The following is a 13,172-nucleotide window of genomic DNA, read 5'->3' on the forward strand; positions in this document are numbered from 1 at the left end:
CGTGCGCCCGAATCGAATCGAAATATTGCCATAAATAAAAACAAATTATGCTGTTTGTGTCCTTACGATGTTCTCACATTTTTCTCAATCACTCTGATTGCAACCCAGGATCTCTGGACGTGTTTTTCGGGAGAACGTCAGGGGATCGGCTCGTCGGTGGTCGATGTCGTCCTACCGGGCAACGGGGCCGGTGGTTTATGGTTAAACGTAGCGAAGAACGGCATGACAAGACACGTTGACAGAGAAAGAAGGCAAAAGGGAGCGTCCAAACATTAAATCAACCGTGTAGCACAACACGGGTGACAACATAATTTATGCTAGCGTACTCCGAAGGAGACACCCGAGAGAGAGAACATTAAGTTTGCCACAGGAGTGCAGTGACAGGAGTCCCCTGGCCATTGTCCTGCCGGTGGTGCAATTACGGGAGTAAAAAAATTATAAATATTCCCTTCTTACGTTCGATCGATCGATCGATAGAGACAACCACTAGCTCGCTGGCTGGCCACACGTTCGATTGTATCTTCTACGAGCTCAATTCGAGTCGTCGAAATCTCAAATCAGATCAAACTCATCGTTCAGCGCTCTAGCTAGGACCCTTCTTCTCATGAGAAAGATACTTTGTTTTCCCAAAACATAACACAGTGCAGCGCATCCGTTACCATGGCGAGGGGTCCGTGACCAAATCCCAGGCTAGGGCGATGGTTGCTGATCGGCGGTGCGCAGCATCACTTGGCGTACTTGATGCGTAGCGGAGCGGGCTGCCACATGACTCATCAAGCAAATGGAGATTTATTATCTTTGGGATAGTTTTTCTGCCAGTTGGTAGTGGTGGTTGCCATCATCCTACGGCCAGGCCATGCACGCATAAAGGAAGGGAGAACGGATTGATTGAAGTGTAGAGTGGAAGTGGAGTAGCACTGTCACTGAGGGGTGGGTGCTAGTAATAATATTTATGGATTTCTTTTTTAAAGAAAAATGTTGAAAATTGTCACAGCAAATGGTGTGGAAAGAAGAGGCCGGCACACGGACCGGCACTTGCAGCTGTCACTGGTTACCGTGCGTGATTTAGGGAGACACGCACGCAGAGAAGACGGCGCACCCCGTTCAGTCCGTAGGAATAGTATATTTGATTAATATCATCAACGGGATCCAAGCAGCACGAATCGATCCTTCGCGCGATCCACACTCACTAGTGTGGATGGGGGGCTTATGAATATTTATTTCGTTGGGCCGTTTGCGCTGCTTTTATGGCCGCTAAAGGCAGACCGTTGAGAGCTTCTTCGGGCAGAAATTATCGGTGACGAATGGCAAAATTGACGCCATTCGCCTCCATTTTTTCCATCTCCAAGCAACGCAGTTCCACAGCGCATCCTTCGGCAGGCACTGTACTAAAGCTACAGTGGAAAAAGTAACGCTGGCGCCGCACTATCTGGTCCAACCAACCAAAAAGGGTACTCAAGACTCGACCTCGAATGCCGGAACGAAAACGCGAAGGGGACCGTGCCGCTGCGCTCTCGGTGGCCAAGTTAATGCGAGCTGATTTTCCAGGCGTCATTAACTCGTAATTTAATGATTTTTTATGATTCGCCCTCGTCCGCGTTCGCTTTTATGATGATTTTACTTCGTCCCTCGCTCCCGGCTCTCCACTCCGCCTCCGCAGGGTGGTCAAAAGGGGAAAAATTAATTGTCACCACCGAGCGGAAGTTCGCAGGAAGCCAGATAGCGAGCCCGGTCGCCCACTGTAACCGGAACACATGGCCGGATATGGTGCGGCCCCGGCGTTGAGTTGAGATGGAGTATGGATGGAGACTAATCAAGTGTTTACACCCGGGGGCAAGGGGGACACAATAGGACACAATTTGAAAACCACAATAAAAGGTCCGATAAACAGAATGAAAATAAAAAACTCCACGACAGAATCCGGAATCCGATGGTGACGATTGGCAACGAGCCAGCAAAGCGCGCCAGCACCTAGAGAGCAACCGATTGTAAAATTTGGAGCTCGTACGATGGTGAGGATTGCCGTTGATGGTGGCAAAACGAAACACGAGGAACGACCGAAATCATAAATCAGTTTCCATGCTGCTGGGACTCGGCGGCGTTTCGGCGGGCGGAACAGTATAACGCCAGGAAGTCGTCCATAATGGAATCCGTTACGCGAAACTGATTTTCAGTCGAACGCTGGGCGGCACGAGGAAACAGAATTTGTTTCAAAGATTCTGAAGGGTCTTCTGGGGTCTTTCTACCCGCCCGGGTGTCGTGTAAATCTTGCCAGAGGTTGCGCCGATTCTTTGGCCTGCAGTAAGCAACTCCTCGAAAAGGATTCCTTGCAAACGGTTCACGGATTGAGGTGAATGGGGATGGTGGACTTGTGTGCGGAAATAACGTTATTACGGTAATGCATTGCATTGCGTCCATGCCACGTCTATCCGTGTTTACGGATGGCGGTGGAAAGTGATATTTATTTATCTGCTTATCCCCGCGCGACCGAGGGTGGTATCAACGAGAAAGGAGGGATTGGAAGGTAGCATTAGCCGGCACCCTTGTTACAAACACCCTTCGATCCTGTGCTCTCTCCCTGCTTACAAGAGGACGGATTAACACCGGATCTTAACATCTTGGCACTCATCGTCATCATCATCATCAAGTGGCAAATCATCTGCACGTGACCACGCTTAGTTCTGTTTAGCATTAGTCGCTTGACGGTCAAGTCTTGTTACGAGAGGTTCTCATCACTTCACAAGTTGTTCGATTTGTAAAATGCCTAAACGGAGCACGTACGTACGGGGAGTTATTCTTCAAAACTCTCCCTCTTCCAAATGTAGACGCATTATTCGTCTTTTGCATAATTTTATGACCTTCTGTGTGCTAATACTTACTGCCAAATGTCCATACACGATGCACCAGCTCTACCAGAACCCATTTAAATACCCAAAATATCAGTCCCATTGGTCCCCAGGACACCCTGGACTGTCTTGAATCTTCTACCACCCTTACAGCAAGGCGAACGTTTACGGCTTATTTATGCGAATCAACGAAAGTGCAAAGCCGGCGATACATGAAGCGTAAACTCAAGCGTAAATATAAAATTAATTTACACTTGAACATGTTTAAATGACCGGGTTGAGACGCGTAATCTGAATTACACTGAACTTTTATGGACTTTTGTGAGAAAAATAGGATCTTTTTTCCGAAGAAAAAGATGAAAAACGCTAGTAATGATCACTCACTATTAATGCAAACCACAAACAGGAAATATAGTGAGGCAAATCGGTTGCAAACAGCGTTTACGCTAGGATTTATGCTCCATGGACCTATAATCTTTTTTACACCGTGTAAACGGCAAATGTAAACTTTTTGGCATTACATTCTGAGTTTATACGAGAGTTTACGCTTCATGTATCGCCGGCTCAATAAACATGAGCATGCGGCCAGGAGAGACCACCGTCGTACCGTTCTACCAATGTCTCTACCAATGATTGTGGAAGAGCGAATGAGTTGATGGAATCGGTCGAAAATCCGTGGCGAACAAATGAAGTCTTAAAAGTCGTTGGAATTTAATCAAATTAATTGAAAACATTACCATTACTCTCACGCGTGCGCTCACCGCTCTTTTGGGACGAGTTGCGGGAGTTATGCAGCTGTCATAATCTCCCTGTTTTCTCGGGTGAGGCACGCTCACAGGGTTCTGTGCTGTGTCCCTTTAACACCCTTCCCTCGGTCCTTGTGACCCTTGCCTATCTTCTGAGCCCCCCGGGGAGGAGCACCTTGCGGAACGGGTGATTCGGCACAAATTGTGCAAAAATGTGTCCTTGATGCAAAATCGAGGCGCTGATCGGGGAACGAGTTTCATTTTCATTTGCTACAATTATCGATAAATCTCAGGAGTTGGGCTCCTGGTGCGGCGTTCGGTTCGTTGGCGTAAGTGATGCTGAGCCGAGCCTGCCCAGTAGTCGGCGGAATAAGTGTAGCGAAGCGAGGAAAATAAAAAGGATGCGCGGCAATACTTGATTCAATTAACCGTGATGGTAATGAAAATTTATGGCCCAATTTGCTGTCACCACACTGGACTAGCAGCAGCAGCAGCAGCAGCAGGGAAAGCCGCCCTCGACTACAGGATTGTTGAAAGAAAATAAATTTATTAAATAAAAGTACTTACACACGTGCTGCTGCGCACTTATGGCACGAGCGACCACACACGTGATGGAACAGATTTTTCCGCTCGAGGGGCGAGCCGATCCGGAAGTCGATCAGTGTCCGGATCGGCCCATGTTGGTGGAATTTATGGCTACCAGACCCCAGTGCAGAGGAAAGTGATACGCTTTCCGTAGGGATAATCGTGATTTCAAATGAAGCACTGCTAAGAAGAAAGACGATTTGTAGGGAGTTCGGTAGTGAGCAATTGCCTGTAACCGTGGGCTTATGTGATGAGATATCGTTTGTATGTAGCTTTTGTTTGATGAAGATTAAGCGAGCGCAATTATGGATATTAAATGCATCGAACCATTTGTCCAGAGCTGCTGCGAAAAGGCACACAATATTTAGGAGCACGAGTGGAGCATGGTCAGACAGTCACTGCGGCATCATTGACTTCACGCCAATCTAACCAGCTTCGTGGACCTTTCTTTAGCATATTCCGGGTCATCGACACGCGGAACCAGCAATCGAAATTTGCCAATCCGCACAGCAGAACATGACTAAATCGTACATCTCATCCGCTGTATCCTAGGATACGGATGTTCCTGGGATGAACAAAAATACTTTACCCAAAATGAAACAATCTTCAGTTGGGCAAGTAATTGAAATCTGGCTTATTACTGCGGAGATTTCCGGTTATAATAAGAAGCGCGTTAGCCTGGCTTCTCTGTATGCGCCGTTCTGCATAAGCAGCACTGCGACAGATTTTCAGAGGGGGGGTTCTTGTGCTATGTCCTGGGCGAGGGTCTTTCTATCGAGGATTTCCCCATGTGTCGTACATATGTTTCAAGGAGGAGGAGGAGACGGAACACAAAAAGAACATAACATCGCCTAAGGGAATGGCTTTTGTTTGGCTTATCTGCCATTCTTCGGTGACTTCTTTTGGTGGCTGTTTGCTGTGCAGTACACAGTGGCAACTTCTGCCTTTTTCCAGCATCCATTTCCAGTGGCTTGGCGCCAGCTAGACGGGCTTTTTAAGTGAATTTTTTTTTTGTGTGCTGGGGAGTTGCTGCTCCAACCTTTGTCCCCCTTCTCGCTACTCCCTGGCCATCGCTACTGGCTGTGTGCTGCTGTTTCAGTGATTTTTTCGGGGGAAAGAACATGCGCGCGATGATATGGCCGCACACGGTGTGGATACGTAACGAGGCATCTAACTGCCACAGTGCTGCTGTGTTATGTACCGGATGCCGGGGAGTGAAATGGCCGCCCGCTTGCCCGCGTAGAGACTTGGTGGCCCCAAAAATGGGGAGGCGGGGAACCAAAAAGAAATAGAAATCGCTACAGGAACCATTTTAGGCAGGATATAGGCCCGGGAATATTCTATGTGGAAACGGGCAAGCTAGGCACATGGTAGGTTGGGCACCACACGGACGATGGAGGTTGCAGGAGGGAGTGTCTGTCTGAGGTTGGAGGCCGGAACACGCCGGAGTTGGTTGACCGGCAGGACAATGACATAAAATGGCGCCAGCAAGGCTGCGATATAAGATATGGCTGTTTAGCAGAATTTTTCGGCTTTTCGGCTTTCGGTGCGGTTGGCACAAGTGGTGTAATATAGGAAAGAATATGGGGTTGGGGTATACAACATAACAGTTTATTGATTTTAAAGTTTTTTGCTTTCCATTTGACTAACAATGCAGAAATTTTGGGTATAAATTCTCTGATAAAAATCAGTTAGATTGAGATTGTCCTTTAGATTCTGTGTGCCGGCCTTTTTGTGTTTTTTTTTATGAATATTTTTTATATCAAGCTGATTTCAAAGTCACACCGGCCTTGTTTTGTATTCATTTGCTTATTTTCAAACCTGATAATTCCCTAAATATTCAATTAAATGAATTCATGGTCTAAGATTCTTTATCAGGCAGCATCGCACATTGTTGTCCTTCGTCATTACAAATAAAAATGTTTGTAAACATCTATGTTGTAATCTTATTCGTCTCTATGGCATTTGAAGAATCCTCCACTGTAATTACTATAAAATTTTGTAAAGTACAACCATTTTCTCTCATGAGTTTTCGTTTTAACATCACGAAAACATATAGGATCCACCTAAAGCGATTTATCGCCACGAGAAAATATTGCCCCGGCCACGAGGTGCAGCTCCCGGGGCCCGGCAACGCGGTACGCTGGCGGATTTTTATGGCCTGGTAAATATCAACCGACCAGTAGCGAAACAGCTTCAGTAGCAACCATCATCAGCCATTCTTCCGCAACAGTAGCTGCCTGCGCTAGATGGGAGGTTCCGGGTGGCGGACGTGGAGGTGGGGGGGAATCTGCGCAATAACCCAGGATTCAGTATCTTCTGCGCCGTTTCTTTCACGCACCAATGAAGCCCCGCAGCAAGTTCGAATTGGGTGGGGCTAGAATGGCAAAGGGCCGGCGAAGGCAAAGTTTTCTCAATCATCCTATCCCCAGGACCCCAGGTCAGCGATGGCCGACAGTGGTAGCCGGGTTACCAAGGCAAAATTTTGCAAAAGACGTTCGTTGAAGATTGCTGCCTCGATTGCTGGGATGTAAGTTTTAACAAAGGCGAAGCAATAAAAATAAATCAAATTTTTGCGAAAGGAAGGAAAGTTTCTGACAACTGGATTAGATAATGTAATAAAACGTTGTATCTGGCAAGCGTATCCTTCGGGATAGTTTGTATGGAAAGGATGTTCTTCTTGAATCGTTGAAGTACTTTTTGATTCCAAAAGATGCATTATCTCGTTAAAAATTGGAAGAATCGCAGCAACTGCAAACATTTAACATTTTATTGAAATCATTCATTTATCAATGGCTGCTGTTCAATGGCTTGCTGTTCAAACAAAAGAACTTATATGAAATTGCCTTTATACGCTGCATTCTCCTTCAGAGAACCTTATAAATTTATCAACTTCAGGAAATTCGTTGAAGAAAATCAAAAATCCACAAAAGCGTTACCATTGAACCATTGAACCGCCGCCTCTAAACGCTCCCCCGCGTAACGCTTTTGTTTGACAGTTCATCCACCGCAAACGGAAAGCAAGAGGAACGGCGGAAGAAGTGGGAGCAACAAAAAACTGTGAAAAAACTCGGGCGCGGTGTAAAGATTGTGGGAAAACATGACGATTTCGTGCTGTTTGCGCATGTCTCCATCGTCGGTGACGTCGTGCGTGCGTGCGTGCGTGAGTAATTGAAACGGCAGCCAACGGGCCGCGTCGTCGAAGGCGGTGGGCGGGCGAGAAAAAGGGGTGAAAGAAAAGTAAACATTGCGTGTATGGGTGTATGTCAGGCCAGCGCGTTCTGGCCCCGCGTTAGTGTGTGATCCGTGCTAGTAGTGCCTTACCACCACCGCGGTCGTGGCTTTTTCCCGTGCATTTCCCGTGGCGAAAATCCGCCCCAACCGACCCGAACCAGGTACGTGCGTATCATTAAACTTGGCCCCAGTCTGCGTACACCATCGTCCGTCCGATCGGAGCCCAGGAAGTGTGCCATTTTGCTGCGGATTTCTGCATCTGGTGCGCGTCTGCGGTAGGCAGTGGGCTATGTGTGGGAGGAGGAAGTGGGGCGGGTCGGGAGTGTTACTCAGCCCACCCCGTCGCGATTATAATGTCACATGCATGCAGGAATAATAATGATGCCAACAGCAGCAAGATGCTACCATTTCAAGGCTGGATCGACTGCAACTTTTTTGCCAACCCAACCCATAACACTGGACATCCTGGTGCGGTTCTTCTTGGCATGCTGGCACGGCGGTAGGCGGTGGAAATGCGTTGTGCAAGCACAGCCAACGCCGATTCTCGGACACGCATCGGAATCAACAACGACCGCGTAGTATGCGCTTTATCAGCAAACACAGCGGCGGAGGCTTTGCTTCACACTTTGAGTATGATTCAAGGCCCTTTAGGAGGCTCCATAGTAGGCGCAGCTGCTGCAAGATACTGACAATGCTCTCGCAATGAGCAGCCAGCAGGCGTTGACGACACGCTGGGGGTGTGATAAGCACGAGGGGCGTGCTGAACGATACAAAGGACTGCATGTCCCATTTACGAGTTTCGATTGTCTATTTCCCATTAAAATCAACTCGTTACTGACTGACTGAAAGTGCAAAAGGTGTCTCCCCTTAAATTTCTACGCAACTACTACGAATTGCCAAGCGGGAAAGGTGCGCACCGTACAAAACACCATTCCGTGGTCCGCTCTGCGTGGTCTGGCCGCTTCAATGAAACCCGCTCTGCGAGAACTGCGGTTAATTTTTCGTGTTTCTAAAATTAACCCGCATATGAAATCATCATGCGTTATTTTTGGTCCACGCGCGCGGTACGAATCTACTCAGCAGGGAGCCTCAGCATCATGCGCCACGGCCTAGCAGCAGCAAGATACCTCTGCTGACGCTTGTGTCTGTCTGTACACGTCCACCGTGTGTTCCGAAATGGACAGCTTCTTGCCTTTGGAGTACGGAGAGGAGAGTCCCAGTGCAACTGCTGCTGGTGCTGCTGCTGCTCGGTCTTTGGGGAAGATGATGAAATGACGTGCAGTCATAAACTCTCGGAAGCGCGAGAATGCCATTCCATACCCTCCCGGAAGGGTGTGCTGTACACTGTGCAATGCGTCTTCTCCCCATCATCATCATCATCATCGCACCCCAGTCATCCCGTTTTCAGACCGCATATTGCTGTCAATCAGATGCCAGATGAAGATGTTCCTTTCCTATCGCGCTGCTGCTGGCGCAGCCCGTGGCGTGGAGGGTTAAGACCCCAACGGCGCTGTGCAGCGCGCGATCTGGATGTTTAGAGGTTGAGTGCACGGATTTCGGGCAAATCGTTCCCGCGGAGTGAGTGAAGCGAGTCACGACGGTGATCATTCAATTAGAAAGATCAGATTCTCCGGCTAGAAGATGCCAGTAGGTCACCCTTTTGCTTGACCCCCTGATGAAACCATGATTTCCATCTCGTATAAACGGGGAAGGTGGGGTAGAAGAAAAAAAAAACAAATTAGGTCCCACCGGAAGCTCAACTAATTGGTGGACCTCAAAAACAAACATCCGCCGGTCTGCTAAAGCCCTGCTCGGTGCTTGGTGATCGATATAATTAAAGGTCGCTTGCAAAGTAAACAGATTTCAATTAGTAACAAACGCCAGCCCGTCCGTCCATTATGCATTTTATGATCAATTGCTGATGATAGGGTGTGCATGTGGCTAATCGGCTGGATGTTGCGAGGCTAGTGTGATGCCCGCTGCTGCTGCTGCTGCTGGATTGATTCCGATGGCGCGGCTTCCACCTGCCTCACGCGTTCAGGCGATTCCCGGATCCTCTGCACCACCTCTGACAATAAGTGCACGCGCGCTTCTACACATGAATGCCGCCAGGAATCGATGGATGTGGCTATCAACGGCTATTGCTGCTACCGGTCGCATACGCCCGTCGTCGTCGTCGTCGTCGTCGTCCACAAGTCTAGACTCGAAGGCTGGCGTGGCGCCCCATTCCCTTTGGATGTTGATGATGATGATGGGTGCATCGTTCGCACTCGATTGCGCTCCCCGCGCTTTTATCAGCGCCCATCTCATCTCATCCTTTGGCGTCGACACCGGATGGTCCGTCCGTTGGATGCTGCTAGATGCTGTTGCTGCTGTTGCGGTTTCCATCGAGCGTAAGCGATGGCATGATAGCAGCAGCAGCAGCAGCAGCAGCAACAGGACTGGCGTGGCGCGAGAAGAGCGATACCGACAATGTACCGCGGTGTACGTTGGGAGCGTTCGAAAGATTACTGCCGGAGATATACCGGTTTGCCTTGAACGGTAACGATGATGGCGACGGTGTGCTCCCCGCGAGCGCTTGATTGAACGGTCTGTGAACTACATTTCGATCGCGTGTGGACGACGCGGATCTTCTCGGCATCGTCTCGGCAATGGAACGGACGGACGGTCCCACAACGGAACGACACAGACACTAGCGCACCAGCAGTTGCCAGTTATGAATGGCAGGTTTTGTGGTCGAACGCGCGCCCGTGATGTGAAGGATGGTGGCTGGGAGCGGAGGTATGCAACTCACCATTGCACTTGCACTTGGGACTACCGCTAGACTCTGGATTTCTTCCTTCTTGTTTTTTGCAGTCCTGTTAGGCAGCTAGGAGCAGCAGCAGCAGCAGCTGGCACATGTGGCATCGATTGCACTAACGCCGCGCACTAATGCGAGTGGCCCCGGGAACCGACCGACTGTCCGGCTGAAACCGAAACCCAAATCGACAGCCACAAACTCACAACAACAGCAGCAGCAGCAGCAGCATGGCGCAGAGAGAGAGAGAAAGAGGAGGGAACACGCGAAGGAAGTAGGAGGATGGTGGCATTGGCTCCGTCCGTGTTCTGCTGATATCATTGCTGAACTATTTTTACAAGTCTCTCGTCATCTGCACCTCCGTCCTCCGGTCCGCTCTGGGGCCCAGCTGGTGCTGTGTGCATGATGCTAGAGCACCCGATGCCCTCTCTGAATGGCCCCATGGTCCGGCCGGACGGGCGAAATCGATCGCGAGTGCGTGCGGTTGTGTTCGGTGTGTGCGCGCGACGCCTTCGCATATAACGCCCCAATAACACCATAACCAGCACCATTCGTCGCTGCCGTCCGGAACCAACGGGGGCGTCGTCGGGGCGACGGCTTAGGCCATTCCGATATGTGTGTCCGGAGATACGACGATGGCAACGGGACGCGGGGGGGCGATGGCTAAAGAGGAAATCCCAATCCTACGCACCACTAGCACCTAGTGGGCACCCACCCGCTCCCTCTCCCTGGCCGAATGCCGGCAAATGCAAAATGGATTTCCAAGTCAAGTGCCTCACGCAGAGCGGTTCAATCCGAATGTGCTGTTGTGGTCGGTCCGGTCGGTCCTCTCTACACGGAATCCAGTTAATCGCCATTTACATATTGTCGTCATCGTAGTCCCATAGTAGTTTATGAATGAATTCGTGCCGTTCGAATCGTTTGAATTCGAGCCCACTGCGGTGTAACACATGGCATGGCACACTCGGCAAGTCCGCAGGGGTAAAGCTGAACAACCTTCTTCCAAAACCACACACCATAACAACCACTTTCGTCTTGGTAGCGAAATGCATCCCGGACCTACCCGATGCAGTTGAGTGACATTCCAGGGAACAGAGGGCTTAGACGGCTGGACGTAGAAGCCAAAAAGGTGTGAAAGGGCTGTCGCAGGTCCCTTGGACGTGTGCGTTGCGTTGGGTGGTTTGGGGCGGTTCTGCTTCTGGTTCACCTGCTTGGCCAGGGGGAGAAAGCAGCTAAAGACACACGCGCGCACACGCGCACACAGTAGTCATCAGTCTTCGGACTTGTCGCCCGCCGCCGTCTTGCGCTGCAGCAAACCGCAACCGATCGCGCCGTCGCTTGACTTGACGGGGCATGTCCCTTTTTTGGACGTTGCCACCGAGAAGCCAGCAAGCGTCATCTGTGCTGCTGGTAGCTGGTCTGTTTCGCACCAATATCGAATGAACAGCAGTGGCCTGACATTCCAGAGAGAGAGAGAGAGAGAGCAGAGCAGGAGAGAGCAGAGTGACTGTCATATGCGCTCCCGGAATTTGGAAGATTTTAAGGATCTAGAGGTTAAGGATCTCAGTTTAGCTCGAGGAAGTTAATCCAGTGAAATAATCTTTTGAGTAGATAGAAGTAAGAACTATATTGAGCCTTTACAGCAACAGTATACTGTACTATGGGGCTTAGATTTCTGTTCTAAAAGGAATGCTTGACATGTCATGAGAACGTCTAACGATGATGCCTCCTGTAAAGTTTTCCTATGTCCTCCGGATGGACCTAACAGAGATGAAGTCTGCGTCGGTATCAATGTCGATTCCTTTTGAATTGAACTTCCGGACTGGAAGCCAAAGAAGCGATGGAAAAATACTGATCTTCAGATGATCGAGTGTGATCAAACCTTGCACCTCTCTTGCACTAGCAAGAGATACACTCCTTTTTCAGTTCGGGCACCAAAAATTGCGTGACGCCGATGGCTCGAGCACGATCTGCGTGGCACGAACTGTTCGTACAATCGTGCGCACACACCACTCGTGGTCTTCCGATCGTCGACACTCAGGCGGTAGCGCGCTACTCAACTCGATCGTCGTCGACGTGAGTTCAGTTCGTACGAGTTCGTTGCCGGTGCCGGTTAGTAAACGTCCGTATTTCGTGCCTAGCGATCGTCTCACAGTGGATCGTGCGTAACACTGGGCTTTAAGTGAGTAAAGGAGAGGTGAAATTGCGTCCCCCCTTGCATCTCCTTTCTGTCTGTCTGTGAAGTGGGGATAAGAGTTTTTTTGGCGAAGAGGACGACGAAAATATCAAGATGATCCGCGTAAAGCAACCTAAGGTCTCGCAGGACAAGTGTAGTGTGATGGGTGAGCGCGGTGACATCGTTAATCAGTTTTGCCCCGAAACGAAGTCCCGGTCCCCTCCCTCCGGTTGTGCTCCAGCGCTCTGTGACGACCAATCCTTTCGAGGCTCCCGGCTTCCGGTGTTGGTTCCGCCTGGTTCCATTCGCTTCGACGCCGCGCTAATTAATTTAGGCGGAATGATCCGCTTAATTGAATTACTGTCCTCATCCGCGTGTACGTTCCTAAAGTAAAAAGGGTTTTCGGTCTTACCATCGAGGCCACAAAATGTGTTGTTCCTGCGCAAGTTCTACAACAGTGCTGGCTGGATCGTTTTTTTTTTCTTCTTCGTTTTGTTGTGAAAAGAAGCTGGGTGTGACCTCGAAAAAAGTGTCTTTTTCAGAAGTTGGCCTTGTGTGCCGGGCCTGCGTGTGTGTTGTGTGCGTGTCCGAGGATCGAATCGCAGAGGTTGGCTCACCACCACCAGAGTCGCCCATCAGTTGACGTGGGAGACCAGCAGTGCAACATCATCGCAGCATAAACTAGTGTGGACCTATTAGTAGTGTATTTTTAACATAAAATCCCTTTCGTCGTGCGCTCTCGATCGCGCCTCCGCAACGGATCACGGGGCAAGCGCGAGGTGTACACC

At 49.6% G+C, this 13,172-nt stretch overlaps 1 protein-coding gene across 6 annotated transcripts in view; it reads left to right on the plus strand.

Annotated features, from left to right (window-relative positions):
• The first annotated feature begins 7,224 nt into the window (after window positions 1–7,224).
• Window positions 7,225–13,172, plus strand: part of LOC126578423 (talin-2) — a 53,689-nt gene continuing 47,741 nt past the window's right edge. For 4 of the 6 annotated variants that reach the window (XM_050240957.1, XM_050240960.1, XM_050240958.1 and 1 more), the window contains exon 1: window positions 7,225–7,572. The gene's annotated coding sequence lies outside the window, so the exon portion shown is untranslated. Of the gene's footprint in view, window positions 7,573–12,303; window positions 12,391–13,172 lie in introns of those variants that run through there. The other 2 variants (XM_050240954.1, XM_050240955.1) reach the window with 2 other exon arrangements.

This window comes from Anopheles aquasalis, chromosome 3, assembly GCF_943734665.1.
Source record: "Anopheles aquasalis chromosome 3, idAnoAquaMG_Q_19, whole genome shotgun sequence".
Lineage (NCBI taxonomy): Eukaryota > Metazoa > Arthropoda > Insecta > Diptera > Culicidae > Anopheles > Anopheles aquasalis.